Source organism: Pan paniscus, chromosome 13 (genome assembly GCF_029289425.2).
Source record: "Pan paniscus chromosome 13, NHGRI_mPanPan1-v2.0_pri, whole genome shotgun sequence".
NCBI classification, from domain to species: domain Eukaryota; kingdom Metazoa; phylum Chordata; class Mammalia; order Primates; family Hominidae; genus Pan; species Pan paniscus.
In genome coordinates, this window is record NC_073262.2 from 74,978,228 (window position 1) to 75,004,093 (window position 25,866).

A 25,866-nucleotide genomic window follows, 5' to 3' on the forward strand; every position below is an offset into this window, starting at 1 on the left:
CTCCTTCCCCAGGGTTTTGATAATTCCTCCCACCAATTATAGCACTTTACTCAGATTAACTAGTTAATCCTCACCATATACCCCAGAGACAAAATTAAAGATAATTCTTTCATAACTGTAAAGCACCTTTTATCTAAGGACTACTAACACTGATGCATTTGTCTCCCATGACAACATCACAAGTTTCAGAGATGACAAGGAAAATCTTCATTACCGTTTCAAGAACTGGGAACAAAGAAAAATCCCGTTCCAGGACACAGAGGAGGAGATGCGGGTAGCTGAACAGAAACTTTTGAAGATTACCATGGGAATACACCTGTGAACTTCCAGGTGGGGCTATGTCCGCATCGGGTCAGTTTTCTTTATGTTGTTTACAATTTCCAGGGATCATGTCCACGATAAGGAACAAGAGCTGGTTCACAGGCTACTGAAACATATGCTTGACTTCCTAAAGAACCTTCTGTTTTCTACTTGCCCACTCGTCTCCATCACGCTGTTGCCCTGTTGTCTCTATTTGCCAAAGTTCTGTTTGTGATCTAAATGAAATGAAGCTGATAGCCAAAAGCTACGGGAAGGAGAGAACCTGAAAAAGACATTATAAACTGAGAATCCTTAAAGAGGAGAGTGGGAGAGGCAGGGTGGAGAATGGGAGAGAGGAAGGGAAAGAAGTCAGTCTGTCAAAGTTCTGGAATCCTCATTTGGGGTAAACGAAGGGAAAAGAGGGGTCTGCACTCTGTGGCCCAATATTAGGTTTGCTATGATTTCTTTGTAATTCCCTTGGCAGCAGATTAATTTTACTTGACTTGGCAGCATAGGCAACTGCTACTGAGCTGCAGCCAAGGCTGGGAACTATATCATTGTGCATTATACCATGGGTGCTTCATAAAGGGGGATCTCAAAAACACTCAGGGAGGCACAAATGGTCATTTTGGATACACTTCTCTCATTTGGCCAAGCAGTTGCATTTGTTCTAAGATTATTAGTGCAAACAACATGGCTGGGTGCTGGTAGTGATTTGCTGGTTTCTCTTCATGGCTGACAGCTATGACTGGAGCTCAGCACCCTGGACCTTCAGGATCTGGTGCTGGTGAGTTTGCTGCAGCCGACAAGCAGCTTGACAGGAGCTTTCTCCAGGCCTCTTGGGAATAGGAGTGTTAGAAGGAAAAGCTCTTGATCAACTTCAAATTCAAGAAAGAGAAGTGAACAAATAAGTAAAAATAAACTTTACACTTTCTAGGGATTTAAAATGGGATCATAGGTCCATGATCTCATTTGAGCCTCATCACAAGCAGATGAGGCTGCACAGTGAATGAACACCTCTTATTTTGCCAGCCCAGTATCCCTTTCTTTTGGATACTGACTTTTCCCCCATTGTGTTCTGGTGGGGCTGCCAGTCACAGGACAGTCCCACCTCTCGGATCCCTTCCCTCCCTGACCCCCAACGTTGGGCATATGGCTCCGGCTAGGCCACTGAATTCTTTTTGCTGGGGATTTGAATCTTAAGGAGAGATGCCCTGGGAGAGAAAGATGTTGGAGTTGTGTATAGAGAATGTTCAGCTCTTCCTTCCATTCTGTGAGTTATTTTAGTTTCCTTCCAGTAAAATTGCCTGAGTTCATGTGGGCTCCTGTCTACCAAAGAAACCCAAATTATAAACACCCCTTAGTTTCCAATTGCCAGGTGTTGAGCCCAGGTCCTCTTATCCCAAGTCAGTGACTCTTCATGATACTAGGTAAATGCAAAGTCGCATGGGAAATTTAAGGAAGGAAAGAGAGAGAACTGAGAAGTTGAGCAATGCTAGCAGTGAAGCTTTTTTTTTTTTTTTTTAAAGAAGCCAAGCATCTTTCCCAATGGCGTCATGTCAGGATTCATCCGTGGGAATGCAATTCATTTTTAATGGCAGTTGTGTGAGTTGGCATGTACCCAAGTTCGCCCACAGCCGACATGGTCAGGCCAAGCCTCTTTTTAGTTTTATTCTTGTTATGCTTTTGTAGGATGTGTGTTTGCTGGTAGGCTGATTCTTAAGTATATTTACCTACAAGTGTGTCTTTGTGTTTTCTCGACTCTGTTGATTTGGCAAACAATCAAAAGTAGCTGGTGCAGTTCAGATGGAGAGGGAGGGAGGTTGGTGGGTGTGGTTAGCAAAAATCTAGCAGCAGGTAAAATTTTGGCAGGCAGGAGAAATCTTTTCAGGTAGCATATATGCTAAAACATATAACTTTGCTTTTTACTGGTTCATATCAAATAAAATTCCAGATTCTGTGCTTATGAATATACATGAATTCTATGTTAAAGGCACAAGGCTCTCTCTCCCTTTTGAGGCTGTTCTGGTACTTTCTGCAGTGGCATGAAATTAAGTGTGGAAGATCTCTTTTGTGAGAGGGTTCTCTTCTAGGTAAAACTAAGAGGTACCAAACTGCTGAACTATTAGCCTATTTAGATCATTTCCAGTCGAGGACTTACATCCTAAAGGAAGTCAGAGGTAATCTTAAGGCTTTTGGAGTTTCTCATACATGATGGTTGAATGATTGAGTGAATGAATAAATGGGATAAAGAGTGAGAGGAAGCCTAGAAGCCTAGAATGCTGGAACTAAAAGGGAACCTGGTGGTCACCCAATACAACCCTGCACTAGTTATTCATAGCTGTATAACAGATCACTTCAAATTTCAGTAGCTCAAAACAACAATAATCATTTACTATTTCTCTCATGGTTTCTCTGGGTCAGGGGTTCAGAGCAACTTGGCTGGATAGTCCTGTGTCGGGGACTCTTATATGGTTGCAGTCATATGTCAGCTGGGCTGCAGTCATCTGAAGGCTTGACTGGGGCTGGGAGCTCTGATTCCCAGGTGGTTCACTCATATAGCTGGCCAGTTGGCATGGGCTGTTGGTGGGAAGTTTCAGCTCCTCTCCATGTGGGCCTCTTCATAGGGCCTCTTCATAGAGCTGTGAGTGTCCTTCAGTGTGGCAGACAGCTTTCCCTTGGGCAAGTGATGCAAGAGAACAAGCCAGAAGCTGCAATTTCTTTTATGACCCAGTGTTGGATGTCACATACCATCACTTAAGCAGCCTTCTATTGTTCAGGCAGCCCTGGTATGATGCGGGAGGGAACTACACAGGGTGTGAACACCAAGCCAGGATCACCAGGACTGTCTTGGAGGCTGACTACCACAATCCCTTCTCTTTCTTTTTCTTCCAGTTTTATTGAGGTATAATTAACAAACAAAATTGTGTCTATTTAAGGTGTACAATGTGATGACTTGATAAGTGTATATATTTTGAAATGATTACTACAGTCAAGTTAGTTAGCACATCTATCATTCACATAGTTATTATTTTTGCGTGCGTGGTGAGAACATTTAAGAGCAACTCTCTTAGCAAATTTCAAGTATACAATACAATATTATTAATTATAGTCACAATGCTGTACATGAGCTCCCCAGAACATATTCATCTTATAACTGATGGTTTTTACCTTTTGACCAACATGTCCCCATTCCCTCTGCCTTCTATGAGTTCTCCGTGAGTTTGACTCTTTTAGATTATAAATATAAATGAGATCATGCGATATTTGTCTTTCTCTGACTTATTTCACTTAGCATAATGCCTTCCATCTCATCCATGTTGTTACAAATGATAGGATTTCCTTCTTTTTTATGGCAGAATAATGTTTTCATGACATAAGTATATCATGGAACATAATATTTTAAGACAGATAAAAAGGATAAAGAGATAAAATAGATACATATATACTCACCACCCTGTTCAAGAAATAAAAGAGTATCAATTCTGTTGACCACCGCCCCCCCCCCACTCCATATACCTGCCCTGATTGCATCTCCCTCTTCCTCCATCCCTTTATCCTTAGGAAACCATGTTCTGAATTTTGTGTTTAGGCTGCTATGCATTCTTTTATACTTCCACTACAAGTTTATGTATCTCTAAATATATGTGGTGTTGTTTGGCATATTTTGAAACTTTCTGTATGGCATCATCCTGTATGATTCTTTTGCAACCTACTGTTTTTATTCAGAACTATATCTGTGATATCCATCTATGCTAATCTATATAGCTCTAATGTATTTTTTATTTATATTTTTATGTTTCAAAGACAAGGTCTCACTCTGTAGCCCAGGCTGGAGTGCAGCAGTGCAATCATAGCTCACTGAAGCCTCAAACTCCTGAGCTCAAGCAATCCTCCTTCCTCAGCCTCCCAAGTAGCTGGGACTACAAGCTAATTCATTTATTTTAATGACTATACAAGTGGTCCCCAACTTACAGTGGTGTGACTTTGGATATTTTAATTCAGGATGGTATGAAGGCAAAATATACATTCATTATGCTCCTCGACTTACGATGAAGTTACATCTAGTCAAACCCATCACAAATTGAGAATATTGTAAGTTGAAAATGCACTCTTATATTTTCAACCCAGTAATGGGTTTATCAAGATGTAATCCCATCATAAGTTGAGAAGCATCTGTATAGTATTTCATTGTATGAACAAATAATTTGTTTATGCATTCTCCAGCTGATGGACATTCAGGTTGCATATAATTGTTGTTGCAATTACACACAATAATTAGTATAAGTGTTCTTGTAAGCTCTCCTTGTACCCTGGTACAAGAGTTTTTCTAGGGTATAGGTCTAAATGTGGAATGGATGGATCATATGATATGCACAGGTTCAGTTTTACTCAGTCGTGTCAGTTTGTTTTCCAAAATGGTTGCACTCATTTATACAACTACCAGTAGTGATGGAATTCCATTGCTCTTGATTCTAGTAATGTTAAACTAAAAATTTCATGCAAAGCTGATGGATATGAAATGGTATCTATTTATGGTTTTAATTTGCTTTTCCCTATTAATGAGGCTCAGCATTTTTTTCCCTCACATTTGGCCATTTGGGTTTCTTCTTCTGAGCAATTTTTGTTTATATATTTTGCAAATTTTTCTATTACAATTTTTTTTCTTACTCTTTTGAAAGAATTATTCATAGATCCTGGATACTACTTTTTGTCAGTTATATATGTTACCAACATTTTTTCCTGTTTGATGCTTGTCCTTTTTACTTTTTTGTTGTCTTTGTTGAGTAGAATTTTAAAGTTAATGCAATTAAATATATCAGTCTTTTCCTTTAGGGGTTGCTTACTATGGCAGAGACTACTGGTGTCCAGTCAAATTCACCCCTTCTTTCTTTTATAGTAGAGTGAAGTGGACTGTGCCTGTGGAGTACGTCTGGAAGTAATGCGTGCAAAGTCTACCTCACTTGTATCAAAGGAAATCTGTTTCTAAATGTCCACTCTTTCTCCCTGCAGTGGCCTGAAATGGCAGCAACCAGAGAGCCTGGGAAACCTCACACTGAGGTGCTCAGAGCTGCCAGCCACCTGGATCTGCCACTACCTGCAACTGCTGGCCCGGAGGCCTTTGCTGAGCTGGGAGGGAGACGTAACTGCCTTTGTTTTTTCAGCTGATGAATTATGGGGTCTTTCAGTTATTGCAGCTTAGCCTACTGAGGTCACAAAGATATTTTCTGTTTTCTTCCAAGAATTTGAAGTTTTGCTTCTTACATTTGGGTCTTTAATCTGCCTGGAGTTGATTCTCATTATGGTCAAAAATTATACTTTTAAAAAATGGATTACCAACTGTTCCAGTACCCAATATTTTTCTTTTTTTCTCCCAGATGAATGAGGCCCAGAGAGGTTAAGACACTTTATCAAGATCACACAGCTGGTTAGTGAATTATAGTTTGTATGGAGAGCTGGCATTTATAATATTCTTCCCCAAAGCCTTACAAAGCAGGAATTATCATTAGTATTTGATTTTACATAGAAGAAAACCAGTGCCATACTGACAAGGTAAGCAAGTCATCTCCATGCCCTGGCTCCTCCTGTTGTGCCCTTTTATTGTGTGACCATGCCATGGAGAGATAATTAAACTTAATCAAATCTAGTAAGTATTTATTAAGCACCTCCCATATGCAAAGCTCTGTGATAAGTGCTGCAGGCACCCCAAGGTGAGTAAGGCACAGGGACACAGCCACTGATCCAGGGACTTTACAATCTGGTCAGAAGTAAGGCAGAGTCACTTAGGAGTTTGAGAGAGAAAAAGGAGCTGTGGGGTTTGGGATGTGTGTGTGAGGACACGTTCTGCTCAGGGGATGAGGAAAGTTCTTGTGATATTTGAGAGCCCATCAGGCAGTCTGGGGGAAGAGTTTCCTAGGGGCAAGGAACTGTTTGAACAAAAGCACACAGGCCGGGTTGGGCACAGTACTCCTGGCACTGTAATTACACGTGTAATCCCAGTACTTTGGGAGGCCGAGGCGGGCGGATCACCTGCGGTCAGGAGTTCAAGACCAGCCTGGCCAACATGGTGAAACCCCGTCTCTACTAAAATACAAAAATTAGCTGGGTGTGGTGGCACCCGCCTGTAGTCCCGGCTACTTGGGAGGCTGAGGCAGGAGAATCACTTGAGCCCGGGAGGTGGAGGTTGCAGTGAACCAAGATCGCACCACTGCACTCCAGCCTGGGTGGCAAAACAAGACTCCATCTCAAAAAAAAGAAAAAAGAAAAAAAGAAAAGCACACAGGCTGGAAAGCCCAAGGCATGCTTAGGGTACAGGCAGGAGTTGAGTTTGATTGGAGCGAGGTTGGGTGAGGGGCTTGTGGGAGGTGAAGCTGGACTGGACCCAGTTGCATCTACCATCCAGCTGTTTCTATGAAAGAGCAGTAATGGCGACCAGGCATGTGGGCACCTCAGGTTACAGGGATTGCAGGTAAAAAACTTGTGGGAGTCAGTAAAATCATTTTTGCTTTAATCACCTTTTAAAATGTTAGTACGAAGTCTATATCACTGTATTTGGGTAGGGTTTTTGAACTTTATAGAACCTTATATGAAAAGCAATTCAGGAAGTTGCAAAAGACATTATCATCTTAGGAGTCCTTTCCCAGAGCCACCATCACCTCTTGTGGAGCTGGCATTATATGTGTCCATTCACAGACCTTTAGAGACATGGCTACATCTCAAGCTTAGCATCAGTTCCTTCCAGCAGAATTTCATAGCTCTCTGAATTTCTCCACCATCTTGTGCTTATAAACTTTATAACTTGACTGGTACTCTTCAGAAAAATCCTTATTCATTGTTAGGTCCCCAAAGGCTGTGTCCCCTGCCAGGCACAGAGCAGGTGCTCACACACATTTGGGGAATGAGTAGCAGATGTTGGGAGGGACTAAGGAATGAATTCCTCAATGCTGCATGTGGCGACTGCTGTGGAGCAGCTGTGCACAGGACAGGCAAGACAGGATGCCCATGTGACTGCCCTCTGCTGACATGGCAGGAGGCCAGAAAGAATTCCTGAAACTCGTTTGTTTGTTTGTTTGTTTGTTTGAGATGGAGTCTCACTTTGTTGCCCAGGCTGGAGTGCAATAGTGTGATCTTGGCTCACTGTAACCTCTGCCTCATGGGTTCAAGCGATTCTCCTGCCTCAGCCTCCTGAATAGCTGGGATTATAGGCGCTCACCACCATGCCCAGCTAATTTTTGTATTTTTAGTAGAGATGGGATTTCACCACGTTGGCCAGGCTGGTCTGGAACTCCTGACCTCAGGTGATTTGCCTGCCTTGGCCTCCCAAAGTGCTGGGATTACACGTGGAGCCACTGCACCTGGCTGAGTCCCTGAAACTTGGCGTTAATTCAGATCCACACCCAGGTGCTGTCACGGAGACTTGGCCTATACAACATAGAGGTTTATTTCTCTTTCACGTTGAAGTCCAAGGCAGTCTGCGGCTTGGCTTGCTAGAGTTGTCAGAGACCTAGGCTTCTTGTACTCTGTGGCTCCACCATCCTGGGGGGTGTCGCCTTACCCACAAACTGCTCCATCACATCCACATTCTAGGCAAAAAGAAGGGGGAGAGGAGGAAGGGAAGGACATGATCTTTGTAGTAAGAGCACATCTTGGAGGTGCACATATCCCTTCTGCTCACACCCTGTTAGCCAGAACCTAGTTGTGTGGTTACGCCTCACTGCAAAGGAAGATGGGAGATGTGTAGTTTTGTTCTGGATGGCCAGTATCAAGTAAATGATCCAAGTTATGGATTATTCCACGGAAAGGGAGAATAGATATCCATGAACAACTTGCCATTCTCACCACAAGCTGATTTTATCTAATGTAGTTCAGATGCATGTACTCAAGTAGGCAGAGAGGCAGATAGTCTAGTCTGGTTGGATAGAAAGGATTTACTTGAACACATGTTTCAGTGTCGGCTAAAAGCCACAGCCTGCAATGCACCAAAAGTAGCACTGTCTTCAAATACAAAGATCAGTAACTGTTCTTATTAGTTTGGTTTGATCATTACGAATCTTCCAGCACCTCCCAAGAGTAAAGGGAATGGTCAGTCGCATAGGCTGGTGCATCACGACCTTAAGAGCAATAGTGACGTGAAGGAGGAGAAACAGCATTTCAGAACTGTGTAAGTGTATCATTGGACATATTGCTTTTTAAGTGATTGGTCCTCTCGTGACATTTTCTACTTAAGGGGGCACAGCACAACCAGTATTGGTAGTTGTCCACCAACTCTGGTCTCCTCTTCCTCTCGGGTACATGACTAGCTACAATTCCACATGGTGGAATTTCATGCGGCCATTAAAATTTTACGCTGTTGAAGAAAATGTATTGAAGTAGGGAATGCTCACAATATAACAATAAGTGGAACACAGCAGAATACTCAGGGGCCTGCAGGCCTTCCGTGATCTGAGTCTCCCCAGTCCCCAACTCTGACCCCATTTCCGACCACATTGCCCCTTATTCACTCCACTCCAGCCACCCTGGACTCCTGAATGTTTCTCCAACATGTCCAGTCTTTGCAGCCCTGGGACTTTGCTCTTGCTGGTCCCCTCTGTCTGAAACAGTGCCCTGAGATACTGCATGGCTGCTCCTTCACTTTCTTCAATCTCTGTTTGCATCTCACTTTATCAGCAAGATGGTCCCTAACTAGTCCATATAAAGATAGTAATCTTGCCTCACCCAACCTGCTGTACCCCATGCTCCAGCCCTTTTACCCTGCCTTATTTTTCTCGATACTCTTTATCACTGCCTGGCATATGACATACACTCATGTTTATTCATTTATCCTCTATCTTCCCATGAGGATTGCAGCTCCCTGAGGACAGGAACTTTGTTCATTTTTGTGTCTGTAACACATGGTAGGCCATCAATCAATATTGTGAGATAGATGGATAAGATATGTGACTATGATCAACAATAGTATAAGACTTTTGTACAAAAATCTCATTCAAATGAACGAGGAGGTGATATACCAAATGTTAACTGTGGTGGCTCTTGGATGGCTGGATTGTTGATGGTTTTGATTTTTTCATTATACTTTTCTATAGTTTTGAAACTTTTATGGTAAATATGTTACAATGAGAGAGAAATCAATATGTTGTTATTATTTTAAAATTCCATTATTTACAACAATCACTAATACCTATGCTGGTCAAATGTTCAAAATTGTAGAACTTTTTTTTTTTTTTTAAGAGAGAGTCTTGCACTGTCACACAGGCTGGAGTACAGTGATGTGATCAGAGCTCACTGCAGCCTCAGACTCCTGGGCTCAAGTGATCCTTCTGTCTCGGCCTCTTGAGTAGTTGGGACTATAGGTGTGCACCACTACATCCTGCTAATTTTTTATTTTTAATTTTTTACAGACAGGATCTCACTATGTTGCCCAGGCTGTTCTTGAATGCCTGGCCTCAAGCAATCCTCCCAAAGTGCTGAGATTACAGGCGTGAGCCATCACACCCAGCTGCAATTCTATTTTTTTTTTTGAAGTTCTCACTTTTTCCATTTGACAAATCTGGTGACTCTTCCACAGAGCTACATTTTATCAGCTACTGCCTCCTGGTATTTCCTTCCTCTGCCTGTTCCACTTCAACAAGCACCTCGAGGCTGCGGAATTTCTTTCTGGGCTCTACATCATTTACAAAAGAGGCTTATTACTCTCTGCATCTAGTGTGTTTGGCCCAGTGCCAGAGAGATCTGCCAAGCCTGCCTTCTCTTCCTCCTCCTCCCCAGCCCAGCCTCTTCCTGGAGTTCCTTCCTGGGACCTGCAGTGCCAGGTGCTGGGGGAGATGAGGGAGTGGCCTTTCAAGTCCCTCAGGCCTCCAAGGCAGAAGGTGAAGGTTACTTGCGGGGATTAGCTGAAAACAGAGGAGCCTGATTTGGGACAATGCATTAATTCCCTGAAGAGAGTTTATCACAGGAGCTACCTCCAAAAAGTCCCACCTGCATGGGGATCTGCAGCTAGCCCTGAGAGGAAAACATATCCCAGCAGCCATGCGAACTGAAAGAGTCTTTCCTTAAAAGGGAAGTGACTCTTGGCTCAAAACCTTAGGGCTCCCTTTATGGGTCCCCTCGCATTTCTTCCTAGTGTGGAATACCCAGCCACACAAGGTGAACGAAGGGTTATCATTCAGAACAGACACTATTGTTTCACTTGCCACAGCACCTCATTTATTTAAAAATAATGATCTAAATACAAAGAGTAGCCATCCTCTTGAAAACCAGACACACATCCATAATGACCAGCGGGTGCACAGGCCTGGGCTTGAAGGAAGGAAATCATCAGAAACAACAGGATAATGCTCCTCCCTCAGGGCATGGGTAGTGGTGAGCATTTTCAAGGTGAGGTGGACGACATTCAGTTATTATTTATAGACCCAGTGGGGAGGGCTTTGGGGCTGCTGGGAAGCCTGTGGCAGTCGGGGACAGCACAGGCTTTGTTTGAGCAAAGATACCTATGTCCTGGGTATTGGGATGGACTACCCGCCCCAGGCCAGCAGCTCCAGTGCACGCCCAGGAGGAGGCTTCCTCTTGCTGGCCTCTTAAACATGGCTTGCAATAGCAATAGTTGTGCCTTCTTAGAATGTGCAGCAGTGTGCTTAGGAATCCTGGGTGTCTCTGAACCATAGCTGCCCAGAAAAGAACTTCAACATGCACCCTTTGTCCTAGGCCAATCTCTACTTCCATTTCAAAATCCACAGACCTCCGAATTGGGTCCCTTCTCTGCAGTCTGAACACAGTGGGTATGTCTTTACTTATCACCCTCCATATTGTATAAGAATGATTGGATCAGGTGTCTGTTTCCCTTACTAGAGAGCAGAGTCCTTAGAAATAGGCACCTGATGTTAACTCATATTTGTAGATCCTGTGCCTGGCACACACAGGTGCTCAATTAATAGTTCATGAATCGATTTGTGGAGTCTGTCTTTGAAAAGCTCATTTTAAAACATTCCAAATGATGGTGATTCCTTAGAAAAGTTGCTTTCCTTTTTCTTGCCTTTTTTTTTGAGACAGAGTCTCACTCTGTCACCAGGCTGGAGTGCAGTGGCACGATCTTGGCTCACTGCAAGCTCCACCTCCCAGGTTCACGCCATTCTCCTGCCTCAGCCTCCCGAGTAGCTGGGACCACAGGCGCCCACCACAACGCCCAGCTAATTTTTTGTATTTTTAGTAGAGAGGGGGTTTCACCATGTTAGCCAGGATGGTCTCGATCTCCTGACCTCGTGATCCACCTGCCTCAGCCTTCCAAAGTGCTGGGATTACAGGCATGAGCCACTGCATGCCTGGCCGTTTTCCTTTTTCTTTTGAGACAGGGTGTCACTCTGTTGCCTAAGCTGGAGTGCAGTGGCGCAGTCATAGTTCATGGCAGCCTCAACTTTCCGGGCTCAAGTATCCTCCTACCATGCCTGGCTAATTTTTGTATTTTTTTAGAGACAGGGTTTTGCCACGTTTCCCAGGCTGGTCTCAAACTCCTGAACTCAAGCGATCTACCTGCCTTGGCCTCCCAAAGTACTGGGATTATAGGCATGAGCCACTGCCTCCAGCCTGGGAAAGTGTTTTATTTAGGGCAGCATTCATGGGGCTATTTCTCAGGAATTATCTACTTCTGAGTCTTTAAATGCTGAAGAGGGAGAGGATCTCTAGGTCATCAGGACCTCAGATGGGGTTTGTTAGTATTATTTGATACAATGATTATCACAATGGAAATTTCTTACGTCTTCAACACTTCACAATTTATTATTTATTTTTACTTATTTATTTGCTTATTTATTTTTGAGATAGAGTCTTGCTCTGTGGCCCAAGCTAGAGTGCAGTAGCCTGATCCTGGCTCCCTGCAGCCTTGAACTCCTGGGCTCAAACAGATCCTCCCACCTCAGCCTCCCAAGTATCTGAGGCTATAGGTACACACCACCATGCCCTGCTAATTTTAAAATTTTTTTTGTAGAAACAGGGTTTCTAAACATACAAAAATTAGCATGTTTCCCATGCTAATTTCAAACTCCTGGGCTCAAGTGATCTCCTGCTTTGGCCTCCCAAGTGCTGGGATTACAGGTATGAACCACCACGCCTGGCCTACTTGACAATTTCAAACCCTTTCAATTTTATTGTCACATATTATCATGTGTACTTCTTATCTGTATGTCTGGGGAGACATATTTTTAAATCTTATAAAAATCAGATGACCTTGACAAAATGTGGTGGCTCACAATTTTGGGAGGCCGAAGCTTGAGCCCAGGAGTTCAAGACCAGTCTGGGCACCATAGGGAGAACTCATCTCTATTTAAAAAAAAGAAAAAGAAAAAGCTGGGTGTGGTGATATGCTCCTATAGTCCCAGCTGCCCAGGAGGCTGAGGTGAGATGATAGATTGAGCCCAGGAGTTTGAGGCTGCAGTGAGCTATGATCGTGCCACTGTACTCTAGCCTGTGCGACAGAGTGAGACCCTGTCTCAAAAAGAAAAAAAAAAAATAGGCTTTGTGACTTGTCTGAAAGCCATATTTTTAGAATTAAGTACCATGTTGCATGTACTCGACGCATTTATTGCATACCGACTATATGCTAGGCACTGTAGAAGGCAGTGGAGATACAGAGATGGAAAATTATGATCCTTCTCATATTCAGTGCATCAATACAAAGTGATGAGGACTCTATTAAAGGTGTCATTAACCGCTCTGGGAGCAATAAGCAAGAGGGCTTGATAATGCCTGGAGAGATATGAGGGAGGTGTTAGACCAAGGTGATGGTAATGTGATGAAGATGGGGATGGTGATGATCTCATCAGCAATATACAGTGCTTACCAAGTGCCAGGCACTGTTCTGGGTGTTTGCACATATTAACTCACTTGATCCTCACAACCACCCTATGAGATAGGGGCTCTTAATATTTCCATTTTACAGATGAGGAAAAATGAGGCATGCAGAGAGTAGGTAAATTGCTCAAGATTGCACCAGCAAGTGGTAGACATTGTCTACTATTTCTTGAATTTCTGAAACTCAAGAGCAAAACAGCAATGATAATATTGGCAAAGAATGGGGTCATCTGCTGCCGCCAAAACCCACTTTCCCTGGTCCCCTTCCTGAGGTGCAGCCCATTTATTTCTTGAGCCAATCCTTGAGTTTGGCAGGGCCCTTCCTGTCCACACGATGAACCTGGTTTGTGGCACTGGCCCCATGTATCCAAACGGTCCACCGTGGGTAGAGGGTCATGGTTAAGATCTGGGATTTCAAATCAGACAAACATGGGCTGGACTTCTGGTTCTGTCCATTCTCAGCTATATGATCTCTGAGCCTTAGCTTTACCATCTATAAAATAGAGATAACAGCCATGTCTGTGCCTCTATGGCCTTTCATGTCAGCAGCTTTTTGCCCACCCCACACCCCTCACACAAGACGAGGCCCCTGAACTAAACAGACACTGAAAGGAAGCCAACCTGGAGGCCTGTGGAGCTCCCTGGCATGATTGGTGCCATTGTTCTGTCGCTGGGGAGGGCCTTCTGGAAGAGAGGGCAGAGGGCTGCAGCACCTTCAGTAGACATCTGCCTCAGAGTTTTCCTCTGCCTTGCTGTTTGGAGACATAAGCTTTTCCTTCAGAGGGTGAAGTAAGTGGAGTTGAAAGAAACTACTTCATGGAAACAACAGTTGTGACTGGCAGGAGGGCTGGCAAGAGGCCTGGAAGTAGGCTCAGCCCAGGGTTGTGTCCCTGGGGTGCACCTCAGAGAACTCGGGCCAACAGCATGCTCTCTGTTTATTCAGGGGTTTCCTCACTGAACCCTCTGAGGAAACAGCTTTGTAAGGAAAGGGAAAACATATGGGTGAGACAAGGTACTCAGGCCCAATGGAGCCCAAGTGGCTGCCTACAAATTGGCTCCTACCTTGATACCGAGGGGGAGAGCATCCCTCCAGTTCCTGCCCTGCGTGGGCTCAGGGCCAGTTGTATAGTGCCAGGCCCTTGTGAGTGGCTGGACTATGGCCACTGCCTTCTGGGAGACCTGGTACCTTTAGGGAGGTCCATTTACTCTTCCAGGCCTTTCAGGCCCCTTCAGTCATTTCTGCAAGGCATTAACTTGCCTGTTTGTAACAGAAATATCCATCTCTTCACTCACTTTGCTCCACCTCTTCTTCATCCTTGGTGGGAAGAGGTTTTAAAAGCATAAAAATATACCAAAATTATGCTGTGAAAGGTTATAATATGAGCAGGCGAAACGTTTGTTTTTCTAATGAGGGCTTTACTTGGAAAAAAGAATTGGCTGGGCGTGGTGGCTTACACCTGTAATCCCAGCACTTTGGGAGGCCGAGGTGGGTGGATCGCCTGAGATCAGGAGTTTGAGACCAGCCTGGCCAACGTCGTAAAACCCTGTTTCTACTAAAAATACAAAAATTAGCCGGGCATGATGGAGAGTGCCTGTAATCTCAGCTCAGGAGGCTGAGGCAGGAGAATTGCTTGAACCCCGGAGGCAGAGATTGCAGTGAGCTGAGATCACGCCACTGCACTCCAGCTTGGGTGACAAGGCAAGACTTCGTCTCAAAAAAAAAAAAAAATTTATGCCACTTTCCCAGAACAAAGGGCAGACTTCAGGGACCTCATGGCTGTGAGGTCTTGGTGATGCTGGTGATGAGGTAGGTAGGCATGAACAAGGCTGAGGGTGAAAGGAGGGAGGGAGACTAAGGAAGCAAGACTTGCTCATATTCAGAGTTTGACCCCATATGGACTGCAGTAAGTCCATCCTTACTGGAAGTCCATACTTATTGGAAATTATTTTACCATCCTCTGGGCACTCAGCTACCTGTGATCAGGTACAGGAAACATTGGGTCCTTTCGGGAATTGGACTGTGGTGTCTAGGGGAGGATGGAACAACATGGTCTCTCTTGATTCAACAGCCCTGGTGTCTCCCACATACCAGCAGCATGCTTCATGCGAGAAGAGACCAAGGAGCTGAGTGCCTCACGCTCTTGCTGAGGAGACAGTGTTCACAGTAACAGTCACAGCAGCGATTGAAGGGTGATAGAAGTGAGAGCCTCCTGTGGGGGTGGTCAAGAGAGGCTTTATAGAGAGGCAGGTCTTTCACTGGCCTCAAAGAATGGCAGGACAGATATGGAATGGGATGCAGTGCCCGGCCAGGGAGAGGATCTCCAGGGACACAGCTGCCTAGAGCTGGTTTTAAGTGTTGCTGTAGCAAAGTCTCTGAGGGAGAGCTTAACTCTGCCTTGAGATCCTTCTTTCACCATGGACTACTGGCCCTTGATCAATCAGTGCACACGACTGGACCCAGGACTCAAGGCTAAACTGAAGGGCCTGGGCCAGCCCGGGTTTTAGGGCCCAGGAGATTCTCTGGACTCTGGGCTTCTTGGCATCCTGTTATAGAAGCACCATTTATACATTTATATTGAAAAATAAGCACAACGGAGGGAGATCTGATGCCCTCAACAAAGCTCAGAAAGACTTTTCTGGTTGAAGAAATAAGCATTGCACACACCACAAGTGCAAAGCCTTCTGCCCAGACCCTTTGCTGGAGAGCTGTGCCAAGCAGAGGGCAGGTGGCTGTGGTGCAGGCTGGGCTGCAATTGGCTGGGCTCAGCATGCAGCAGTGTTCCGAGAGTGTGGGTTCTGCTGGTGCCCAGATGGCTTCGGGGTGCCTGATAAACTTCTCCAGCTCTGATTTTCAGGTCTGCAACCCTCTTGCTGCCTCCTTCAAGGGCTTCCACCAGAGGCGACATAACGTGGCCTGGACTGTTCTACTCTGGGCCTCACCTCCCACTCCACCCACCTTGTTTATCCAACCTTCTTCCCACGGGAACATTAAACCTCCCAGAAATATCAATATGTTTGATTTTTTTCTCCTTTGTAGCTATTTAAAAAATGTTCTCCTTTTTGTTTTCTCCTTTAAGAATTTATAGGAAAGAAGGATCTTGGAATGGTTGGTGCAGATAATGAGAAAAGATTGGGAGCTTGTTACAATGTCATGAGACTGGAAAGAAGAAATACTTCTTTCCCTTTGTCATTACAGCCAGTGGAGAAACAGTTTACAGCCATTCCGAGAAATGTGAGCAATGTGGAGGGATTTAGGTAGCTCAGTAGCAGGGTGCATCCTATACATACCTTATAAGGTATACTGTAGAAATCTTCACCAGAAGATTTTGTAAATAATCAGGAATATCATTTTGAAATGAGAGAAATGTGCCAATAATGGATATAACACTATTTTAGCTAGGATTTGCTATGATGCCTACAGTGTACATGGCAAAGTTGGTGTCAGAACTGAGAATACTCTGGTCTATAGGATCCAAGGGGAAGAATCCAAAGAGGAAGGATTTTTCACCAGTTGAACAGTGGTCCTTGGGTTCAGTGCTTGATTCTGCTTTAATAAGACCATTATTGCCACGTTCTCCTACACTGTGGACTGTTTAGAATTTACAAAGTGTGCTTCTAATAACACATTTAATGTGTGCTCTGATAACACATTATTCCATTTCTAGGTTTCTTTTTGAGATCTGAGCATGTTTAACTCAATTTCTCTGTGTAGGATCTGTGTTAAGGTCTTTGCATGTTTAGTAGAATTCTATTTCCAACTGGAAAAGTCTTTTTAGCAGAATCTTTTTTTTTTTTTTGAGACGGAGTCTTGCTCTGTCGCCCAGGCTGGAGTGCAGTGGCGCAATCTTGGCTCACTGCAATCTCCGCCTCCCGGGTTCACACCATTCTCCTGCCTCAGCCTCCTGAGTAGCTGGGACTACAGGCGCCCGCCACCAAGCCTGGCTAATTTTTTTGTATTTTTAGTAGAGATGGGGTTTCACCATGTTAACCAGGATGGTCTCCATCTCCTGACCTCGTGATTTGCCCACCTCGGCCTCCCAAAGTGCTGGGATTACAGGCTTGAGCCACTGCATCCGGCAGCAGAATCTTTTCTTTGTCTTCCTTTTATTTAAAAAAATCAAAATGAAGCCTTTTCAGTGCAAAATTTTCAGAAAAATAGCTCTCTTTTCCATTGCAACATTGTGCTGAGAACATGCGTGTCTTGATTCTGCCTCTACTTTTCAACGCATGGCAGCTACCTTAGTTCAGGTTCTTATCATCTCTTTCATTATTGTAATTACGTGGCTACTTTTCTTACCTGCATTCTCATTCCCCTTCCTATCCATCAACCACACTATTGTTAAATTGAACTTTGAAAGTACAGGTCTAAGAAAGTTGACACACAGCCAATGATGTGTAGAAGCAAGCAATCTCATAGATGTTGCGGGAATGAATTAGCACAGCCTCTTCGAAAGGCAATATAGTAATGTCTATCAAAGGTACAAGTATGGTCACCCTTTGACTCAAAGTTCCACTTCTAGGAAATTATTTTACAGATATTCTTGTACCTGAAAAGATGTATGTGTAAGGATGTTCATTACAGCATTGTTTATAATGACAAAATATTGGGAACAAGGTAAAGGACCATTGGTAGGAGCTATCCAACTTGGGAGTTGGATAATGGAATTTGCAAAGGCCATATACTGGTTGCTACCCTAGCATTCATTCCCTCATGCCCCTCCTAAGTGTTGATTGGTGTTGACCTCACTCTTATCTCCAGGGGTGGACACCAACTGGTGGAAGCCACTCACTCAATCCATCATATTTCCCTGGCCACAGTAACTGTTTCATATATAATGACATGTTGTCTAAGTAGAATGAATCAGAATGGATATGAAATAGTTTTAGCCACATGGGTAAATCCTGGAGCTTCTGGGAGGCCTGAAGATGGAGATACTCATGGAAGCATAGCCTGCTGATGTCAAGCTGGGTGGCATGCTGACATTTGGTGAATTCCCTTTTGGTTTTGGTTTTAACAGGTGAGAAGTGAGTTGTCTTTCACAATAAAGACCCTAAGTGCTAAATAAATAAATAAATAAATAAGCCAAGTGGCTGTGAAAGAAAATTAGGTGGGTCTTCTTGTGTCCATGTGAATGATATCCATGATACTTTATAAAATAAAGGTATTATACAATGAATATAGAATATATTCTCTTTCATATAAATAAAAAGCTGTGAAAATGGGTGAGTGCCTATGCGTACACGTCCAGGTGTGTGATGTATATAAATGGCTTCAGCTAGCCTATGTAGTACCTTTGTTTTCTGTTTTTTTTTTTTTTTCTTTTCTTTTTTTGAGACAGAGTCTTGCTCACTCTGTCCCCCAGGCTGGAGTACAGTGGTGCGATCTCGGCTAACTGCAACCTCCACCTCCCGGGTTCAAGCGATTCTCTTGTCTCAGGCTTCCAAGTACCTGGGACTATAGGCGCCCATCACCACACCCAGCTTATTTTTGTATTTTTAGTAGAGATGGGGTTTCACCATGTTGGCCAGGCTGGGCTTGAACTTCTCACCTCAGGTGATCCGTCTGCCTCGGCTTCCCAAAATGCTGGGATTACAGGCTTGAGCCACCGTGCCCAGCCACATGTAGTACCTTTGAACAAATTAGGAAAAATGTCCTCTCTGGTATATGCAGCACCATGCCAGTGGCAAGCAAGTGTGCAATGGATTTTAACCTCCTCTAGTCTCCTTGACTGGTGGCCTCATGCAGTATACAACCTGCACAATAGTATGCCGTGGTCATTTGTGTATAAATATATATGCCTGCCTATGATGCTTCTGGTTGGATATACATAAAACTAGAAAGAAAGATTGCTTCTAGGAAGGGAAGACAGGGAGCTTGGTAGTAGGAGGCGGAAAGGAGGCTTATCTCCATACCCCATTTGGAGAGTGTTTAATGTTGTTACTATGTTCACAAACTAGTTTTCAAAACTAGTTTGTTTAAATAAACAAAAGGAAAGCAAATGAAAAATGACAGGTTTTTTTTGTTTTGTTTTGTTTTGTTTAAACCACAGGTTTGATCTCAGTTACTCTCTTACTTGAAGAAGGCTTCGATGATTCCTCATGGAGAAATCCCAGATACTTCTGCACATGATTCAAAGGTCCCTTACAACTGGCTTCAGCCTGCCTTCCAAGCCCTGTCTCTCGCCTCTCCCTTCCTTCATGCCGTGCATCAGTGAGGTAGGAATGCTTGTGATTCACCTTCCAGGTCAAGATGATTGGCCCCTCTGCCTTCACATATGCTGTTCCCTCTGCTGTTCCCCATGCTGCACCCAGGGAGCTGCCCATCACCCGCCAGGACCTTCCTGCCCTGGGTGCACCCATAGTGCTTTGTGCCTTTCTCTTTCTTGCCACTTGCCACATTTTACTGTAGTTATTTGTTTATAATTACAAATATAAACCTGCTACTCTAGGAGTAAGCTCTTTGAGGGACCTGTGTCTCCCTGGACCTACGACAGTCAGTGCTTGTGACACTATGGGAATAGGCGCCTCATAGCTGTTCCATGAATGAATGGAGGTGGCTTCAGATTCCAGGTGTCTTTTTACTAAGCTGCTCTATCCCTTTCAGATTTCTTTTTTTTTTTTTTACGGCTGCAAATTTTTATCTATTCTTTGCCTCTCTGCCCAGTAGCAATTAACCAGGTTGTAGCAGATCTAGAGTTTCCAGCTCAGCCCGGATTGTGTTTCCTTGCTCTTAGCAGCTCAGGGGAATCTTTTTTCACTTCACGAAGGATGCATCTGAGATTCAGAGCAGTTTCAGTGACCCTTTTATTAATTCTTTGTCTGCTCCAACATGCACAGTCTGTCATGAAGTATTCATCCAGTTCAGAAAATTGAAAAAGCCAGGGAGAAGAGAAAGAGAAGGGAATTTGTGAAAATAGAGTCAGTCACTTCAGCATCTATCCCACTCAGCAGTCTGCCCCCTTGGTGAGCCTCTTAACCTAGAGACTTGTTCATGAGCTATTCCCTTGGAGCCGTCTTTCCCTTTAAATAATAATCAGGCCCAGTAGAAACCTGCGATGAGTACATGAAATCAGCGAGGCTGAGACTTTCCAGGAAACAGACTCAGGGAGGCAATGGCTCACTCATTCACACAGGCACTGACCAGGCTTGCCCAGGGACGACCGAACCACCCAGGGACTGACCGTGGCCGGGAGCATCCTAGGTGATCAGGAAGACCTGATGGTGGTTGACTGGCTGATGGATAAGGAAAATGATGAGCCACTAAACCCATTTCTGGAGCAAGGATTGGTAGAGGGTGCTCGCTGTTGAGGTCTGGGGAAGATAAGGTGGCCAAGGAGTCAAACAGCAGGTTCAGGGCTACTACTAACCTATATAGTGTCTTTGATTAAATCAGAAAAAAAGCAGCCCTCTGGGCTAAAAGGACCCCTAGAGCACAAGGCTTGCAAGTTGGACCACCTCTGTCCAAAGAAAGAAGGCTCATCACTCTGGGTAAACACAGCCTCATGTCGCCAGGCACCTAGATCCCGGCTCCCACTTGCCTTTTCAGTTGGTAGCCATTATATAGCACATCAACTGCACAACCATACCTGTGGCCTACAGGGTATCGTAGCTCTGGGGGCATTTAGAAAGGAAAGGTGAGAGAAAAGTGAACTGATTATGGGTAGCAGATTATAACTACCATTGTTTAGGGTTGTTTATTTTTAAACTGTGGAACTCCCTTTTAGAATCACCTAAGATACTTGACGGGTAAGAACGCATATTCCTGGGACTCACCTCAGACCAACTCGATCAGACTCTTTGAACGGTGAGGTCCAGCAATCTGGATTTTTAACCAGCCCCCTAGGTGCTTCTAGTGCCCACTAAAGCTTAAGAACTGCTGGTGTAGCAACTGTTCCATCAGAAGTCCTTGGGGCTGGGCATGGTGGCTCAGCCTGTAATCCCAGCACTTTGGGAGGCTGAGGCGGGCGGATCACCTGAGGTCAGGAGTTCAAGACCATCCTGGCCAACATGGTGAAACCCCGTCTCTACTAAAAATACAAAAATTAACCGGGCATGGTGGCGGGTGCCTGTAGTCTCAACTACTCAGGAGGCTGAGGCAGGAGAATCAAGGAGGTGGAGGTTGCAGTGAGCTGAGATCGCACCACTGCACTTCAGCCTGGGTGACACAGCAAGACTCCATCTAAAAAAAAAAAAAAAAAAATTCCTTGAGATCTGTCCATCTGGGAATCTAGAACTATCTGACTGGACTGAGAAAAAGCCATCTATCCATTCCCTGAGCTCTGCAGTGTCCGCTCCTCACATGTCCTTGAGGCATTTCCTGGAGGTTGCTTCTCTGGAGTTTGTGGCTGATGTAATTGTTTTTCCTGGCTCTACTGCTTTGCTATTTCTAAGAAACACCTTTAAAAGTAACAGCTTTTGGCCAGGCATGGTGGCTCACGCGTGTAATCCCAGCACTTTGGGAGGCCGAGGCGGGCAGATCACAAGGTCAAGAGATTGAGACCATCCTGGCCAACATGGTGAAACCCCGTCTCTACTAAAAATACAAAAATTAGCCGGGCATGGTGGTATGTGCTTGCAATCCTAGCTACTCAGGAGGCTGAGGCAGGAGAATTGCTTGAACCTGGCAGGCAGAGGTTGCAGTGAGCCAACATCACGCCACTGCACTCCAGCCTGGATGACAGAGTGAGACTCTTGTCTCAAAAAAAAAAAAAAAAAAAAAAAAGTAACAGCTTTCAGGATAAAAACTCTAGGAATCTTGAAACAGAGAGTAGTACGACTCATAATTCCACACTCACCCTTCCTTCTTTGGCTCCTCTCCTGTCTACTGGTCCTATGATAGAGAATGTTTCAAGTTGATCCATTTCAAGGAAATTGCCTGGAGATGCTGCATTTTCATTTGGTTTCCAGCCTATATGAAGGTTAAGTTACATTTTGCTGAATTCCAAATGTCCAATTTGCTTTGCTGAACTGGTTATTTATGCCATTTTGAGTAGTGCTTGAAATACGAATGTGGGGCCAGGCTTTCATGCCTATAATTCCAGCACTTTGGGAGGTTGAGGAGGGCAGAGCCCTTGAGCCCAGGAGTTAGAGATCAACCTGGGCAAAAAATGCCATCTCTACAAAAAATACAAAAATTAGCCACATATGGTGGTGCATGCCTGTAATCTCAGCTACTCGGGAGGCTGAGGCCAAGGATTGCTTGAGCCTGGGAGGTGGAGGTTGCATTGAGCTGAGATTGCACCATTGCACTCCAGCCTGGATGACAGAGCAAGACCCTGTTTCTAAAAAATAAAAAATATTAAAAAAATAAAGAAATATGAATGTGATCAGCCCATGCCCAGCCATCTTTCTTTTATTTAGAGAGTTTTGCTGGATCAGTGAAATTTTAGCTGAAACCATAGTGCTTACAGCTTATGTTGCAGACACCCACTGTTCTGGGCCACAGGTCAGTGCTTATATACCTCCCTCCCTTGGGGGATGAAGTCATTCATAGATGCTGTTCGCATTGTTGCTCTTGTGCCAAGCAAGGTACAAGATACACTAGTGTGAGAGGTTGAGCCCATGCCCTGACTTCAGGAAATTTCATCTCAGCCCTTGTTTTGCAATATGGTAGCCACCAGCCACGTGTAACTATGGAGCACTTCAAATATGCTTAGTTCAAATGGAGATGTTCAGTAAAGGTAAAATACACACTGGATAACGAGGACCTAGTAGGGGGAAAAAGCATATATAATATCTCATGAGCAATTGTTTTATATTACATGTTGAAATAATATTTTGGCTATACTAGATTAAATAAAATATATTATTAAAATTAATTTCAGGCCAGGTGTGGTGGCTCACACCTGTAATCCCAGCACTTTGGGAGGCCGAGGTAGGCAGATCACCTGAGATCGGGAGTTTGAGAGCAGCCTGACCAACATGGAGAAACCCTGTCTCTACTAAAAATACAAAATTAGCCAGGTGTGGTGGCGCATGCCTGTAATCCCAGCTACTCGGGAGGCTGAGGCAGGAGAATCCCTTGAACCAGGCAGGCGGAGGTTGCAGTGAGCCAAGGTCGCGCCATTGCACTCCAGCCTGGGCAACAAGAGCAAACTCCATCTCAAATAATGATAATAATAATAATAATAATTTCATCTGTTTTTTCTTCTTTAATGAGACTACCAGAAAATTCAAAATTAATATATGGCTGGCACTATATTACTATTAGACCATACTTGTCTAGAGGGTGAGAAAGATAAGTTCTTGATGGTCGTGAGGCAGTGTGATTACTGTTGGGACGGGGAAGGAGAGGGTGAGCTAGGAGCAGTTTGGAAGGGCCTTAACTGAGGTTTGGCAGCTAGGGAAAGGCTTCCGGGAGGAGATGATATCTACTTCAGATGATGAGTAGGAGTGAAGTGAAGAGTGAGATGGTGAGGAGTGTAGGAGGCAGTGGGGCGCAGTGTGTTTGGGGAGCTGTAAGCAGTTCAGCATGGCTGTAGTGGAGTGTGGGGGAAGTGGGGAGAAATAGGCTGGAGGGGCGGGAGGGGCCAGGCCATGCAGATGGGGGACTCTGTTTCTTTCTGCTGGGGCGAGCTATGACCTCCTTTTCCTGGAAATGGGATTGGAGTTGTTAGAGATGAATGGATATTTGGTTTCCTTTCCACCTGGCCTGGGTAACCGAGTTGGGGAAGAAATGCTCAGCAGTGCTGAGGGTGGGGAAAAGTGTTTAAATTTTTGCCCCTTTTTCCAAGGGTAGAACTGATGAGTTAGAGCAATTCTTACCAATGAGATGAATTCTATCTTTATGGAAGTTGGAATCTTTGGAATATTCCAAATATATTAATATTTTGAATATATTAGGTTAAATAAGATATTAAAATTAATTTCAAATTCAAATTAATTTTAAATTAATTTGATTTCATTAAAATCTGGAATATCCAGATTTTAGCCTATTTTATTGACAGAGGAGGTGTGATTTGCAATAACAATGCTCTTAAAAAGGATTACCATCATCATCATCATCACCATCATCATCTTCATCATCATCATCCTTTTGAAGCAAAAGAATCCAAAAGGAGTAACAGGGATGAGATTTAAGGTTCAGAATTCTATAGGGATGGTACAGCCCAGGTCCTAAAGCAAGGATATTGTACTATTTTATCATCTTGTAGGGTGCAATGCATCCAGAAGATAAAGGCCAAAGATTATACATCAGAGAACCACCAGAATCTTTCTGTTCTTGCAGGGAGCATCTTTACTCACATGGCTATAGTCACCGAAATTCCAACCGAGTAATAAACTAAATGCCTGGGTGTGGGATGTTCAGAAGTTTCACTTCTTTGTGTGGTTTGGCTTTGCTCTTAACACACAGGAAAATTGTTAGCATCTGAGGGTTCACTTGTCTGGAAATGGTTAGTTTTCACATTGCCTTCTTTGCCTTGGGGTTTCTCTGGGGGAAGGTGGGAGGGCAGATTTTGTCCAGAGCAGTTTCCCACAGATGAATGTTCTTTGGCCCTGGAAGGCTCACAGCTGCATTGCTTCTACCTAAGAAGAGGAGATTCTCCAAGGAAGGGGAAGTTGTTAGACGATTGTTCATTTATTCTTCCCATTTATTGAGCACTTACTATGTGCCAGGGCCTATACTAGTCACTGAGAATAGACAGATGAGTTAAAGGGGAGTCCTTACTCCACTGAGCTAATAATCAGGTCAGAGAGACTAACATAGAATGAAATAAGTTGGCTATGGTGTGGTTCAATGTTTTAGGAAAGTTATGCACAGCAAGCTCTGCAAGCCCAAGGGAGGAAGACATTCAAATTCCATGTGGATGGGGGAGAAAGGGCAGGAGAGTCTTCACCTAGGAGGTAACATTTCAGCTGGGCCCTGAAATGTGAGCAGAAGAAGGTAGACACAGTGGGGAAGGCTACCTGAGGTGGTATGAAAGCACAGGGCTTGCTTGGGGAGTTGTGGGCCTGTGCATAAAGTGTTGAGGGATGAGACTGGACAGATAGGGGCTGGAAGAGCTGGGAAGAACCTGGAATGGCATCCCTATGGATGTGGGCTTCTTCCAGGAGACTTTTCAGTTGGCAGGTGACAAGATCCAGTCTGTTTTTGAAAGGACTCCAGCAGTGCTGAAGCCTAAATGGGAGGGGAAGGAATACTCAACAGTCTGGGGCCAGGTGAGCTGGAAAACCACACCTGTCTGCAATTCCTTCCTCCTCTCTGGAAAATATCCAGCAAGTCCCTTGGACCACCAGGCAAAGGTGAGCTTCTTAGAGTGGAATAACCTTCTAGCTCCTTAAACAGGTAGCCTATGGGGCATGTGTCATTGGGATTCACAGACAACTTACCCTTTGTCTGCTGATGACAGACTTTCCCTTTGTCCACACTCCAGGGTTAGAAAGAGCCTTAGTCACCAAGTTGGATGGTTCATTGCATCCCACCATCCAGCCCACTGGGGCCAAAGTTGCCTGGCCAGGGCTTGGAGAGCCTGGCCCTTTCCTGGTGCCTGTGTCTTTAGGGCTGGCTGGGAGGCTGGACTGTCTCCACTGATGTGATGCTGGCCTTTATAACAACTGCGAAGTGGCAGAAACCTTCGTGAAACGTGAAGTTTCCGTTGGCCGCCTGCCACTGTTCCCACTGCACACTGACGCTCCACCCGAGGCAGGATGCCCTGCCCTGCGGAGTGGTTGGAAGTGATAAATACATTTGTTTTTGAATTAAAACCTTTCCTGGCATGGGGAGGA

The 25,866-nt window shown here is 44.4% G+C and overlaps 1 long non-coding RNA gene across 1 annotated transcript; it reads left to right on the top strand.

The window, feature by feature from the left end:
• The first annotated feature begins 200 nt into the window (after positions 1-200).
• On the top strand, positions 201-21,318 carry LOC129397282 (uncharacterized). Its single transcript, XR_008624541.1, has 2 exons — positions 201-330; positions 19,191-21,318. It is a non-coding gene; the product is annotated as an uncharacterized LOC129397282 (long non-coding RNA).
• Positions 21,319-25,866: the final 4,548 nt, after the last annotated feature.